Source organism: Lepidothrix coronata, unplaced genomic scaffold, assembly GCF_001604755.1.
Source record: "Lepidothrix coronata isolate B3197 unplaced genomic scaffold, Lepidothrix_coronata-1.0 Scaffold96, whole genome shotgun sequence".
NCBI classification, from domain to species: Eukaryota; Metazoa; Chordata; class Aves; order Passeriformes; family Pipridae; genus Lepidothrix; species Lepidothrix coronata.
Window position 1 is genome coordinate 1,759,552 of NW_016690276.1, and position 14,361 is coordinate 1,773,912.

General features: G+C 37.4%; 1 long non-coding RNA gene across 1 annotated transcript in view; it reads left to right on the plus strand.

Annotated features, from left to right (window-relative positions):
* LOC108500879 overlaps nucleotides 1–14,361 on the plus strand; it is a 356,100-nt gene that overhangs the window by 254,879 nt on the left and 86,860 nt on the right. Inside the window, exon 6 of the long non-coding RNA XR_001876045.1 lies at nucleotides 11,733–11,882. This is a non-coding gene — a long non-coding RNA (uncharacterized LOC108500879). The remainder of the gene's footprint in view (nucleotides 1–11,732; nucleotides 11,883–14,361) is intronic.

Here is a 14,361-nt window from a genome sequence, read left to right on the forward strand (position 1 = left end):
TGATCTTTAAAAAGAAGAACGAGCGAGCCAGAGAGGGAGAAATATAATAATGTTTTGAATTTGAATAAGATGTTAGCTAACAGCAATGGAAAGAAACATCAATTCAGGGGGAAGGAAAGTGGCCAAAATTGCATTATGGAATATGAATCATAGAGTAGCTAGAAAGCAAAATATGTAAGGAAGCAGCAGCAACAACCAAAAGACTGGACACCTTACAAGGATTCTGCTGTTGAACAAATTATCTATTCCTAGATTTTTTTTTTACCAACAAAATATAATTCAGATCTTACAGGAAAGAATAAATAAGTATATCAAAACTATTACATTCAAGAAACAAATGATTTTTAAAAGTCATCAACTTTGGCTGCATACACTAATGCTAACTTGTACCGTGATTCCCTTTCCTGGAAGATCATCTATCATGTCAAAAAAGGTGTCAGATTAGTATGAGACTACCTTTAGTAAATACATATTCTATTTAACTACTTTTCAGTTTTTCCCTCATAAGTTATTCTTCAGCTTTGCAAAATTTTGAAAAGTTAACTTTGGCCAACAGATACCTGGTTATTTTCTTTCTTTTCTGAAAAAAAAAGGCTCTTTCTTTGTTATCTAAGCAAGGTAATATTATCCTTATTTTGGCAGGGCTTCACAATTCAGAGTCACCCTGAATTGGCTCCAGTAGACCATGTCACTGTCATTTTAGAAAACTGAGGCGAGATGTTTGTCTGGGGTTTTTTCATTCATGGCTGCACTATCCTTAATTTCTACTCTATATCTCATTACACAGGAACCCACTTTTCCTCCCTAATTTTTAGCATGTGTCTGAAGGACATTTTGAGGGTACTTTTAATCTACTTGATTACCTCAGTTTTTGTAATTCTCACTAAATTCTTCAGCATTTTGTCCCTAAAGAAGCAGCTTCTTTTTGCCAATCACTTCTTTTTTTTTCATTCTCATCTTTAGATACTCTGTTGACTCCCAGTGTCTTATTTCATGTAATTATTCATCCAGTTATGTGTGGAGCCTTTCCCTGCAAATTCTTTCCTTCCTTTTAGCAACAGATTCTAGCCAGTTTTATACCTTTCACGCTGTTTGTTTTCATGGTAAAATCATAAATTAGTTCTCCCAAACCAATAGCCATGGAAGAATTAAGGCTTAATATTATCACATTATTTCCCTATTCTAAGTCCACTGGCAAAAGGAATTGAAAGTTTTTGCTGGAACTTTCAAAATGTAAATCAGACTGCAGTCAAAAAAGACTGGCTTTTACTAATTTTTTAAGTCCTGGGACTTACCATTTTATTCCAGGCTTTTTATTCACAAGGTTCTTAAGCTGAATACAAATTGTTGTTCATATAGCCACCTGAATACAAATTATTATTCATATAGCTATCTGATAAACTTTTAAACCCAAAAACAGCTCTCAAAGACCATCTGCCAGTGGTTACACCAGAGACTCGGGCAAGCTTCTTCGAAAGGAGTCACGTTAAGCCAGGTGGTTGCTAAAGGCATCTCTCCTGTTGAATGCCCCTGTGTACAGGGCAGAGGTTCAGAGCTATCCACCTAATGCTGTCTATCCATGGGAGTGAATTAAGCAGGGCCAGGTAATGTTCTCAGGTGCTGGACCTGAATTATCTGGAGTATTGTGTTATTAGAGCCATCTTCAGCATGAATTTGGACTACACTCAGAAGGCAGTTTGCATGAAGCCACACTGCAATTTTAGTAATAAAATAATAATGTAATATAACCATAATGTAATAAGAAATATAATAATTATTATAATGATGACAACAACAGCAATAATAATTTTAGTAATTGCTGTCCGTACTGAGCATCATCCTCAGGTCTCCCCCAGCATCCTTATAACCTTAAGAGAATTTTGTCAAACGGTTTTTAAATTCACAGTATCTAAAATGGTGCAAGTATTGGGCTGTATTACACTAGAGTGATGCCTTTCTGTTATTGCATCAGGTACAGAATTGCATCTGCATTTGCCTGAAAGATAACTAACTAGTTGGCTCATTTCAAAAGAAAGCTGGGAAGAAAACTAATGTAGATGTAGCATGGCCAGTCGGGACTGAGGAGCAAACTGGGGAACCAAATTACCTGTCCAAGCAGCTGTAGACACACACTTTTCAGGCCTGGTGTCCACCCTCTTGCCAACATAGTCATGCCGAACCTTGCTAGCATAAGAAGCTTAATTAACAGGGAGGAAAACCTGCCTTAGTAGAAGGAGCATTTAAGTGACCAGAAACCAGGGCAAGCAGCTCGTCTGTTTGTGCTTTCCCTTTGATTTGTTTAGGAAGTCCAGATGGAATGCTCTGAAACTACGTCAGCCTGCGTAATGCCTGTGCAAACAATCCAGGTACTTGCACAAGTGTCTAGCGTTAGGTGCATGAACAATGTTGTTGGCTTGAAGGGCACTTCTCATGCATTGGCAATAAGGCACATTCTTGTGCCTGTGGGTGTAGGGAGCCAGAAGCCTACTTCTGCAGTCACGCCATGTTACTTCTGTCTTTGATGCCTACCGTGATTTCCAGAGGCAGAGTTTGCAAACACTGAGCCAAGATCAAATATGTTTACTTATGCTGAGTATCATTACCTCACTCTGTTGGCATTTCCTTTCACATCTGTGGGGCCCTTTGCAAAGCTGTGCTACTTGACCAGTAAAAACATCAGTCTGGGTAGTGATGTCTGTGTGATGGCACAAACCTCAGACCAAGCCATTCCATTCTGGTGGTGCTAAAACAGACCTAGAATCAATCTCCCTGTCAGTAAGTGCAGTGCCTAATAACACTCATATTACAAGCCACGCAATATTACTTTTCAGCTTCACACTGTTACGAGTAATTAAGGGATAATATTAACCACTTGCTGGTTTATGGGATAATAATCTTGTTCCCAAAGGGACAAGCCACAGAACCAAAAGGAACCAAATTCTTGACAGAAAAAACGGGGATGGCATTGTTCTTAGAGCTATATGAAGAAACACTCATCCCAGGCGTTTCTGAGAGCTGCTTTGTAGGTTTTAAGATAACAAACCACCTACTAGGAAGAAATATGTCCATCTTTAGGTTGATTTACTTTTATCCTGCTGCGCTTTCAGGGCTGAATTAATAAATTGTTTACCTCTGAAGCCTAGAATCCTCTTTATTAAGGACTTTATTTTATAAAAAATTGCAGTTGTCTCTGAGTATAAGATGGTGTTTCAGCTTCAGAAACTGGAGCTACTGGAACAAAATCAACAACAAAACTACTTTTCTTCACGCTGATGTAGGCATGGCTTTTACAACCCACAGACTTCATCCTCAGTTTTCAAATTGCTTGTAGTTACTTTGTTGTAGATAATAACATAATGTGGAAAGTAATGGCTTATAGGTAGTTAAGAGGGAATATATCAAAGTGCTTTGATGTTACTACTCACAACTAAGTGCTGTCTATCCAGAAGAGACACAAAAAAATCCAGAAACTGGTAGCAATCCAAAACTTGGAGCATTATTTAACACCAAAATTAAAAGGCAAATGAAAGAGGCTCTAAACAGAGGCTAAGAAAAAATAAGTTACTATCTTCCCAAAGCCTATCTTACTGAAATGAGAAAAGTTAAGGTAATGTACAGTGATGGAAATCAGACTCATTCAATAAAAAAGACCAAGGAACATATTCCCTTCCAGATGGGCAAACCAAAGTGAAAATGAAGGTCACAAACTCAACTGTGCGTTACTAATTAGGTCAAACTCACTCACTACAATATTCTTTCACCCATCCTAGTAGAACAACCAATAATCTTAGGCTGACAATTGCAAGGATACATGAAAAAAACAAAAACCCTGCAACAAAATCCCATTAAGAGCTTTGGCCTAAAAAGGCATAGAGAGGTATTAAAAGTAATCCCTGTTTGTGTAGTCAAATGAGTTTGCCTAAGGTCCTGCTGCACATTTTCATCTGTGTGCTCAACAGATTCAGGCATTACTTTCTCTTATATTTGTGTGTTGAAATACTCTCTTGGGCATATGATCTCTTGTTCGTATGTACACATTGTAAACATTGTATCTGCTACCCCTAAGAAATAAGGTGTATGAAACAAAATGGCACCGATAACAAATGCTCAAGTAGGTGTCCAGGACTTGTTTTGATAACCAACAGCATTTTGAGGCATTACCTGTAAACCAGGGAAGAGTCTGCAAACTCAGGGAGAGGTTTTTGTGAGAGAGAAACAGGATGGTCGGAATGGCTCTTTATGCTGCATCTGCCCCAAGGCATCACCTGTTAGTGTTGTTAGAAGGAAAAAGCAGTGGGTTTTGTTTGGGATGGAAGAGGCATGGGGGATGAAACGGACAGAGTTTCTTCCATTTTGGCCTTCTGAGGTGTTCAAACTGAAAGAAGTTTGGGTTCTTAACAGATAAAAAACCTGAAGTGGAAAAACCTCGGGTCACATGGCCAGAGCTAACTATGAGAAAAACAGTGTAAAAGCATCAATGTAGCTACCAATTTATTTGCTTGCAATAAATCACTAAACTTTAAACTTCTATAATCATTAGCCAACATCATTCAAAGCCATATTACCTTGATGGAAAAGTAATCTGCATTCAAAATGATTGGGGAATCCTTTGGGCATCTGTGAGATGTAACAACTCAGACTCCTTCCATAACATCATCCTAGCAGCTGCAGAAGCACTGCAGAATTTAGGCTAAGCAGGTAGCTTCTCAGTGACCCCATTCTGTTTCCCAAAGACAACAAATGTTTCCTATCTTTTTATGTCACACTAATCCATCTGTAAAATTCTGGCTGTGTGCAAGGAACAGGGCTGGGCCCCAGATGTGCAACTGTGGGCACTATTTTCTAACAGGATGTGTGAAGGCAGCTAGGATTTGACTGCCTGTACACTTTAATTGTAAGATCTAACTATTGACAGTCTTCTTACTGATAATTTTCTAATTGTTGTCTTCTGAATATTTGCAACATCAGGACAGACGGCCATAGAAAATTCAGTTTCATGTAATCTACCCCCTTATTCATTTTGTGCTGTAGTAAATATTCAGACAGAGTCAATTATAGAAGTAGAAGGAGAAGAATTAAAACCTAATGAAAGTTAATCAAAGAGAACTTCTTTCAGACTGGCCATGCGTGTCTGTAGTTTGTCTGTCATTTATAATGCTGCAGCCTCTGGTTCATAGTCAAGCTGTAATTCTGCCAGTTAATGTATCCAATTAACCCCACTAATGAGCTAATCAACAGTGTAAAATCTGTGTAAAATCACTGAGGGTGTATGATGAATGGGAAATGCACTGAACTCTCACAGTATAAAAAGTGCTTTATTGCACTTGTTAAAGTGGCACAGTCTTCTCCCTCTCGGAAGGATAATTTATCACTAGGGTCTGTAACAGTGCCATGCCCTGATAAGGGAGAGGTGGCAATAAACCCATCATAAAATGATTACTCAGGAATGCAGAGCAATTAAAGTGTCTCTGCACATCAGAGTCATAGGATAGAGAGCAAAAATGGTATTTTTTGGTGTAGGGTGCTAATAAAAGGTAGGCAGTTGTTTGAAGGTGATCCACAATTTGGGAAGCAAATACCTATTTAATATAAATATTTGAATTTAGAAGTAAATAATCTACTGAACCACTCTGGGTTATGATATATGAAAATCATTCAAAACTGGATTCTGCCACCTTTTTCAGTATCAGAATGTTTGCTGCAGTGATAATCCTGCTAATTTCAATGACATTGTGAGAAGAAGAAAATAATAGTCCACGAAAATAAGCATAACAGAATCTGGCTGAGAGAAAAGAATCAGATGAAACTATACTTTCTTTCCTACAGTCATGACTAATGCAAAGCATTGATAACAGTAATTAATTTCAATTATTTTTTTGTTATTTTATTCAGTATCCATGCTCCCTTTCTTTCAGCATCTTTTTGTAAGATACAGTTTAGTGAAAAGTAACACATGATAAGAAAGAAAGAGAACAGTGAAATACTGTGGAATACAAAAAAACCCTACAGTTAAATAAAGGACAATAAAGAGAAGAAAAGAGTTGTCTTCATAACTTTTGAAGTAAAAAAAAAAAACCAAAACCAAATTGTGCTGAGTAGAGAGGTGAGGCAAATTATCACAGGACTTTGGGAAAAAGAAAGTTAGATCCAGCTATCAGAAACTCTTATAGATAATTAAATTTGTGTTTACCTGGTGCATTTTAATTATCTATAAGAGCAGGGGGACATGGGTTACATGACCTGTTAGAGATCCAAACCATTCTGTGACTGAATGGGAAACTATTTTATTTTCCATGTAAAAAGAAAACCTTTAAAAAAATGCAAAAAGCAACAATGATTTCAGTAGAAAGAAAAAGAATGTCAAGGGTTGTCTGGCATATTGAGAGATACATACAGCTTTAGCTCTACAGTTCATACTACAGCAAAAAAAAACTAGATTGCAATAGGCACTGCTAAAATATAGCCTCTGCAGTTGGTTTTGGTTTATTTTTTTGAATGCTGAGACAAAATGATCATTTTCAAAAGAATTATAGGCAATACATGTTAGACAAGGTTTATAGAAAGCAGCATTTGTCAAAGCATTCTGCAAAGAGATAAACTGCAGGACATTTTTTCTTGTGGTCTGTGTGCTGAGTCTTCCCAAAAGAGTTAGTGTTTTGTCTCTTTTTGATCTTCCTTGCCACTCCTGCACTGACAAAAAATAGGAGGTTTGAAATATTTCGTGTAGAGTGTAGGTATTCTTGGTTGGAGTGATTATATTACAGGATGTGAGTATATGTCCTAGGCTGAGCTCTGTCAGGTACTTATGTCTTCCTACCACCTTCTCTCTGCACTTTTTCACCTTGAAGTCTTACCCTTGGAAGAGGGAAAGACAGCTAAGCGAGCAGAAAGGGGATCTGTGAGATCACCCAGGCAGCCTTGGGCACTTTCCATCATCACCTTGATGGAGCAGTGCACTGGGGTGCAATGGGGGAGGAGCTCAGGAGATTAAGAGACACAAGGATTTAAAAAATTGTAGGGGGCAACACCGATTAACTTTAATTGCTAAAAAAAAAAACTAAGAAAAGGAGACAAACTAAAGTGGCACATTCTGGGGATGGGAGCTCACAGAGGGCCTGCAAGACCCTGGGAAGAAAGTAGATCGCTGTGTAGTGCACAAGGTGCAGGAGGCATGGAAATGTCTGAAGAACAGGAGGAGGAGGCTGGCTTTGTAGAGGGATTGGCATAGAACAAGTATAAGAGGGTGAAAGGGAGAATTTGAAAGGAGAGGAATCATATTTATCAAGAAAAATCATAGAATCTTTTACTACAGAGACATTTACAGAACAATGGACATTTATACCTTACCTCTACGTTATCTGTGCCCCAAAATTTGCTGGCAGAATTGTCTAATTTTCCTTAATTCTTATAATTTGTGTTAATAATGCTGTTGCTGTGTTGTGAATTAGCAGGAAAATCAAGATTGTGATTATATTGTTTGGATTGTCCCTATGTGTGTTCAGCTACCCAAGTGACACACAGAATTGAGATAAATATACAAGTTACTTCTGAAACAGGTCTTATAAGCTATTGTTATCATTATTATTGTCTTGTTGGGTTTCAAGCAGTACATCACTATGGTGACTAGAAACAGTTCAGATTTCATCGTTGTTTTCTGCTTTTCAGACTCAAAAAGATCATTACATGTCTTGAATTACTCAGTTTCCCTTTGGAAGTTTTTGATGCAGTCACGAGGGATGGAAATAGAAAGTGGAAATGTCTTCCGCTGATACTGAGACGAGTCATGCACATGCACTTTGAGTCACCAGACACCAGCACAGTCACTGAACCTGTGGCTGGTGTTGCTCCCTGCTTCCTCTGCATCAGACAGAAACTCCTGAGCCTTTTTTGTGAATCAAGGTGAAAAGCTGCTCTGGATTGAGACTATTTTTTGTCAGTTTCTGAGTTAGTTTTAACCCAAGCCAGCTGCTCACGTTGGTTCTTTGCATGGCACAAGAAATACGGAGGCAGAGGCAGAGGAGTAATTGGCCCAGGTGAGGTGAAAGCAGGATGCTGCCTTTCAGCATCAGTGCCAGCTTGTGCTGCCATAGCATGCGAATGCCAAACAGCCTATGTGGATGCCTGAAGCAAGCTACATCCTTAACATCACTTCTATGAAAATATAATGCTAAAAATTGCAGTTTTCTGCTAGTCACATAAGGATTGATTCACAGATACTACAGTATGGTATTCTTAATATCTAAATTAAAAAATATCACTGCATTGCACCTACTCACTTTTCTGGGATAATGTTTGCTTTTTGAAAAGAAACCCTGAAGCAGGGGTTTCATCTCAGACTAACAAAATAATCCAGAATTACTTTTTTTTTTCAATGAACTTCATAGGTGGAAGGTGCAGGAAAATTGTGTATCAAAATCATGTATCTAGAGTCTAGTAAAACTGATCAATGATCCAGCCTGAATTTATGTCTATAGTGTAAATAAATCACTTTTTTGCCAAGTTGTCTCAGGCATCCGACAATCATAAACTTAAAAATATTCTCTTCAAGTTCTCTTTTGCCTAAAGTTACAGGCAGAATCACATGCAAATGCCTGAGGATAAGAAATGTCATATTGATGGATCCTTTTCCTGGATTGGGCACTGGGGGCCCAATTCTGCTCTCTGTTCCCTTCTGCTGAATTGAATGGCATTGCATTGACATAAATGAGAGCAGAAAGGCAGCTTGGGTGTGCCTTTCACAATCAATAACAATAATTTCATATGAAGATGAATTTTCCAAGCATATCAGAATCAATTAATGTGCTACTGCTACTGAAAGTACATTTGCCTATATACAGAGTCTGTATTCATTCTTCTTTCCAGGAAATTTGAATTTTTGCCAGAACATTAATATGAATTGTGTTCTACTAAGTGGAAATAGAACTCCTATTCACATTTTATGAGGTAGAAGATATTCTGTATTTTCTATGAGTTTTGAGTATATTCTCCTCTATGCATTAAACTGATCTTCTTTATCACCACAAACCTTAGATAATACTTTTCTGTGAGTATTGCTAGTAACAACACAGCAAAATACCTGCTGGGCCAATCGTTTCTATTAGAGCTCATCCACATTTCAGGCTCAGTAAAGATATACACTGACTAGTCTAAATGTTACCTACTGTCCTTTCCTGTATCTTTGTGTCCATCTGCTTTGTATCTGAACAGTTATGTACAGTCAATGCCATCCAAGAGGTCAGAATCTCGGTACTCCTGTCCCACGGCAAGGAAAAGCTACACAACTGATAAACTTTTGCCCAGCAGTGCCAGCCCCTTAGCCATACATCTCAGCTTTGTGTCCCTGCTAGAGAAAAACAAACAAAACTGCCATTCCAGCATTTCTAAATTTTGAGGATCAAGACCCAGACCCAACCTAATTTTCTTCAACGTTCAGATTTTTTGAGTCAAGCGTTTGGTGGAATTAGTGCAATATGAAAGAAGTTTTAGGCAGGAAAGATATTCTGAAAACCTGCTTACTAGTGCGTTATTTCTGAATGCCATTTAAGGCATATTCTAAAACTGAGTGTACTTTATTGGCAATTCTGACTGGGAACAAAAATTTAACATTCAGCTACTGTCCAGCTCCTCCTTTCAAGCCATTTATAATTTGGAGGTAGTAAAACTTAGAGGTGTGGCTTTCCAGAGCAATCCTTAGAGCCTGTAACTAGGAAGTGTATTAAAATAAAAGCAAACCAAAATTTGACTATTATACAACTTTATTCCTCTTTAACCATATCCCTGGATTTAGCTCTAAGTGCACAGATGCCCGAGGCTCTTTTTTAATGCAGCCCACCATAGGACTACATTATTTTTCATACAGTCCACTCCAGACCCTACGTTATATTCTAGATGTACCTACATGGTTAAAGTTAAACTTACTTTATACCTTTTGATATTAAAGTGTATTTTTCACCATAGGGGTCTAATTAGAATATATTCACTCTGTAAACAAGTCGCTGTATATTTGAAGGAAATTTATTTTTCCATTCAACAGTGTAAGGATTTTAGTTAGCAGCTGATATGCAGATCAGCCAACCTTGTAGAAGAGGTAAGCAGTGTGAAATTATATGTGAGTTATTAATAATTCCTAATAGGAGGAAAAGACCTGACAGAAAGGGAGAATTAAAAGACTGTAATAATCACAGAGATGCATTAATTGGGATTCATTTCAGCACATTTTTGATACTCTGTAATGGGAGAGTCAACTTTTAACTCAGCAAGAAAACATGTTCTTCCTCATTAACAATATTTTCTCTTGACTTTAAATTCTTTTGCTTTACATTCGTACAGTGATGCCAGTACTACACTTGTATGATGGCTTTTTATTATAAAAATGCTTGTATTATAAAAATACATCAATTGAACTACAGTTCCCAAAATACAGAAAAGATTGTTTATGTCTATTCTCAGACCTTTACCTATTTATCTCCTTTTCCACTGAATTCTAAGAAGGCAGTAAAGAACTATTTGTTAAATACTGCATAATAGCAAAAGGGTTGCTGCAAGGGGAAAAAAGGAAAGGAAAGGAAAGGAAAGGAAAGGAAAGGAAAGGAAAGGAAAGGACATGCTATACTTCAGGTAAAAAGGTGGGAAACTATTTGGTGATTTTATTATGCTAGCCTTATCTGTCAGAAATTTTAATCCTGCTTTGATCCAGTTGTCTTTCTTACAACTGACTTTCAGATTATAGCATCTCTTTCTATGTGCACATATTTTCAGCACAGTGCTATCTATATGCTGTTAGACAAAACAAGATCATCTGGAGAACACTGACAACAGATTGAAATATTTTAAAGAAAACGCTTTTATTATATGTCCTTATGTCCCTAACCTTTTCTCAAACCCCTATATGTATTTCTAAAAAGGCTGTGTAAGTCAGACAAGCATGTGTGCATACATACACCACCAGACACCCACTGCACACACCCAAGCCCAAACTAAAGGAAATACTTTTCTATAATGTGGAGGATGCATAAATATCAACTAGAGGGGTAAATAATGGACATTATTTTGAATAAGGAGACAAGAGCTGAGTGGGAAATCAAGATGACTAGCTGTGGAAGAAGGCTTGATAAAAGAGAATTGAGGAGGAACAACTGAACCAGGCTGAACATGTACATGATTATGGAGAGCCAATGACAGAACCTCCATGAAAGAGGAAGTATGCAATGTATCTGCACTACTGTGTATCAAATTTCATCATAATCCATCTTTGATTTAAATACAACTATGAAGTACCATACTAGTTTACAAAGAAACTGGGACAAAACATAGAAAACAAGATTCTATCACACAGTGGATGTAGTAGAGTTCTTCTTCTTCTGTTCCATAACTTACACAGAAGATGAGTAGGATGTTCATTGCAAATGTACATACAGTGTTACACAAGTTTTTAAAGTACAAAATTACTATGTGAAAATTACTGTTCCTGTTTAAATTATAACACCTGCTTCCAATGAATTGGAAAATACCAGCATGTGTGTGGGAATTTGGAGGTGGAAGGAAAGGGAGTTAATTATTTACTGATTTTTTGGTGCATGGATTTTCTTATGTTTGGTTTTTTTATGCTTCAAAATTTTGCACTTAATTTATCTGTCCTGGATAAATTAATATTAGATAATTCCTATTTCTTTATATTCCTTAGCTGGTCAGTATATCCTTCTATTAAATTGACAGTATGTTCTCCTCTTCAGGTTGTGATTATCTTCTGAGAATTTTTAAGAAGTTTTGATAAAAACACGAACATCACAAGAACATCTTTGCATCCAGTGATCGGTTTTGCTGAGTTTTTAGATCTTCAGAAACTGAAAATAAATTTACCATTCCTATGCATTTGAGAACAGGTTAGTCTTTTCATCTGCCATGATCTACAGATGCTGGTAAGAAAAAAATTAATTTGCATTCTCATCCATTCAGTAGACTATCTCAGGTCTTTAAGGGCTTTTTCTGAGTTGGCAAAAAACCAAAAACAAATCAACAACAACAAAAAAACCCAAACAACCCAGTCATTGTTGGATCTTTTCTTTTGGAAAAATTGCATTTTCAACATTGCTTACATGATCTGTTTGGTAAGATGAAACAGTAGTTACATATTCCTCTATTGGAATTTCTTTTTATTTCTGTATATTCTCTCTTAATATTAAGAGCTTTTGTCTAGGCCAAACCCCATTGGGATTATTGTGCACAATTCATTTCTGTTAGGTTGGCAAACAAAATACCTCCCAGCACAAATTCTTAGAGCTCGTGTTCTACTTCGAAGATATTTTCCTCCGTGCAAACAGGAAGGCTGAAAATGCATATGATCTCTTCCTCATCATTTGAGATCAAGCATGTACTCCAAAAATTACATATTTGTAAAGGGAACAGGTCTCATGCTACTCCTTGAGTGGCAGCAGACCATGCACTCTGAAGATATTCCTTGGTTCAGTAATCTCAGTTATTTCAGGAGATTACTAACATTATGAGTTGTACCATTAAACTACGGATTTGCTTTACAGCAAAGACAAGGCTGTTGAATGAACAGAAAAGAGAAGACTTTATAAATTGTGCCTTATCTTAGTAAGTACCATGTAGGGTCTTTTATTAAGGCTATCCAACATCTTGTACTATAGGATAACATTCTCAGTTGCTCTTAAATTCTAATTTTTATGCAATATGGAGATTGAAATTTTTTATGTTGCTTTTATTTCTCTTTGAATATATCAGGCAAAGCACACAATCAGACAAACAGTTCTGTTTCAGAGCCTTCAGTGATGTGGTTTAACATGTAGCTTAATGAAGAATTGTGTCAGTACAACTTAGGACATGGAGAACTATGGTACAGGACAAGCTGCCAAGGTCATAAGTTTTTTGAAAGCTTGCATATCAGAAAATCTGTTCTAACTTCAGGGTTGAGATCTTTTTAAGAACAAAGTAACACAAAAGATGGTAGAAAAAAGGAATCAGCTATTGGATTCAAGGAAAAGGAGGTAGGAAGAGAAACTACTGTAGACTGGGACAGGTATTTTTTTGATCAAAATTTGATCAAGACAGGAATTAGCTGATTGGGGAAAATGCACATGAGAATACAGGTATGAGAAGATGAACAGGAATCATACAGGGTATCAAGGGCATGCTGAGACTGGGAAAACAGAAAGATGAAAATGAACACAAAAAGGAAAGGAGATGGACAACTAAGCAAAAAGAAAGCCAAAAGCCAGTGGTAAGTGGGCATGGCAATGTCAGCGTGATTGATTTGTGTTTGGCCGTAAGGAAGGTCAGAGTATACTAAGAGCAAGGAAGCAGCAAATGAAAAGAGAACATGAGAAAATGAAGGAGATGAGAAAATGAGACTGGATGCAAGAATCTGAGGGACTGTGAAAGGCTGGGTATAGATTGTAGATTTTCAAGGGATAAATTATGTAAACCTAAAGGAGACAGATCAAAGTCTGGGGAAATGAGCAGAAGTGCCTGTATTCACTAGACTCCCCTCTACTGAGCAGCAGCAGTAGAACCAATTCCTGTTTCTCTGCATTCATTTGGTATCATAAAATATTTATGGTTCACATTTCCTAACAGTGCTGATCCACATATAAGATTACAACTGTATTACGGAGTTGTTGGTTGTGCCATTAGCCCAATGGTAAGCACTCGTGTGACAAGTTTCTATCCTCAGAGATATTCAAAGGCTGTCTGGATGTGGTCCTTGGCAGCTGTCTCTAGGTGACCCTGCTTCAGCAGAGGAGTTGGGCTGGATGACCTCTAGAGGTCCTTTCCAACCTCAACCTGCCTGTGACCTTGTGAAGTCACAGCCTAGTGTCAGGCAGTGTGAAGGAGGAGCAGATCCAGGGGAATGGCTAGGTTTTTCTGAGTTCTATGGTAAATAAAATGCCACTTACCCTTCAATTTCTCTCTCCAGCCCATACACAGCAGTTTCTCAAAATTAAACAGGTGTCAGAATTAAAAATTTCTTCTGGGGCATTATTTCTGCTCCTGTAGATTAACGGTTGGACTCAATGAATTTAAGGTCTTTTCCAACCTTGACAATGCTATAATGTTTTTAGTTGCAAAATTGCATGCTATTTTTTCACTGCCCCTTAAGACCTGGGAAATCATGACTGATTTAACAAAGCCTGATTGCCACAATGCAAGAAAAGGATTTGTAAACACAATGATTCCTGCCAATAAGGAAATACTAGGAAAACTAATCTTCAAACAAACTTGGAAAGAATCCCAAAAATCATACAATATTTATATTATTTTCTTAGGAACATACTATTTACCCTGACTTATCATCCTTCCTGAGAACTGTTATTTTTGCGGTTTAGGGAGACCCACTAACAT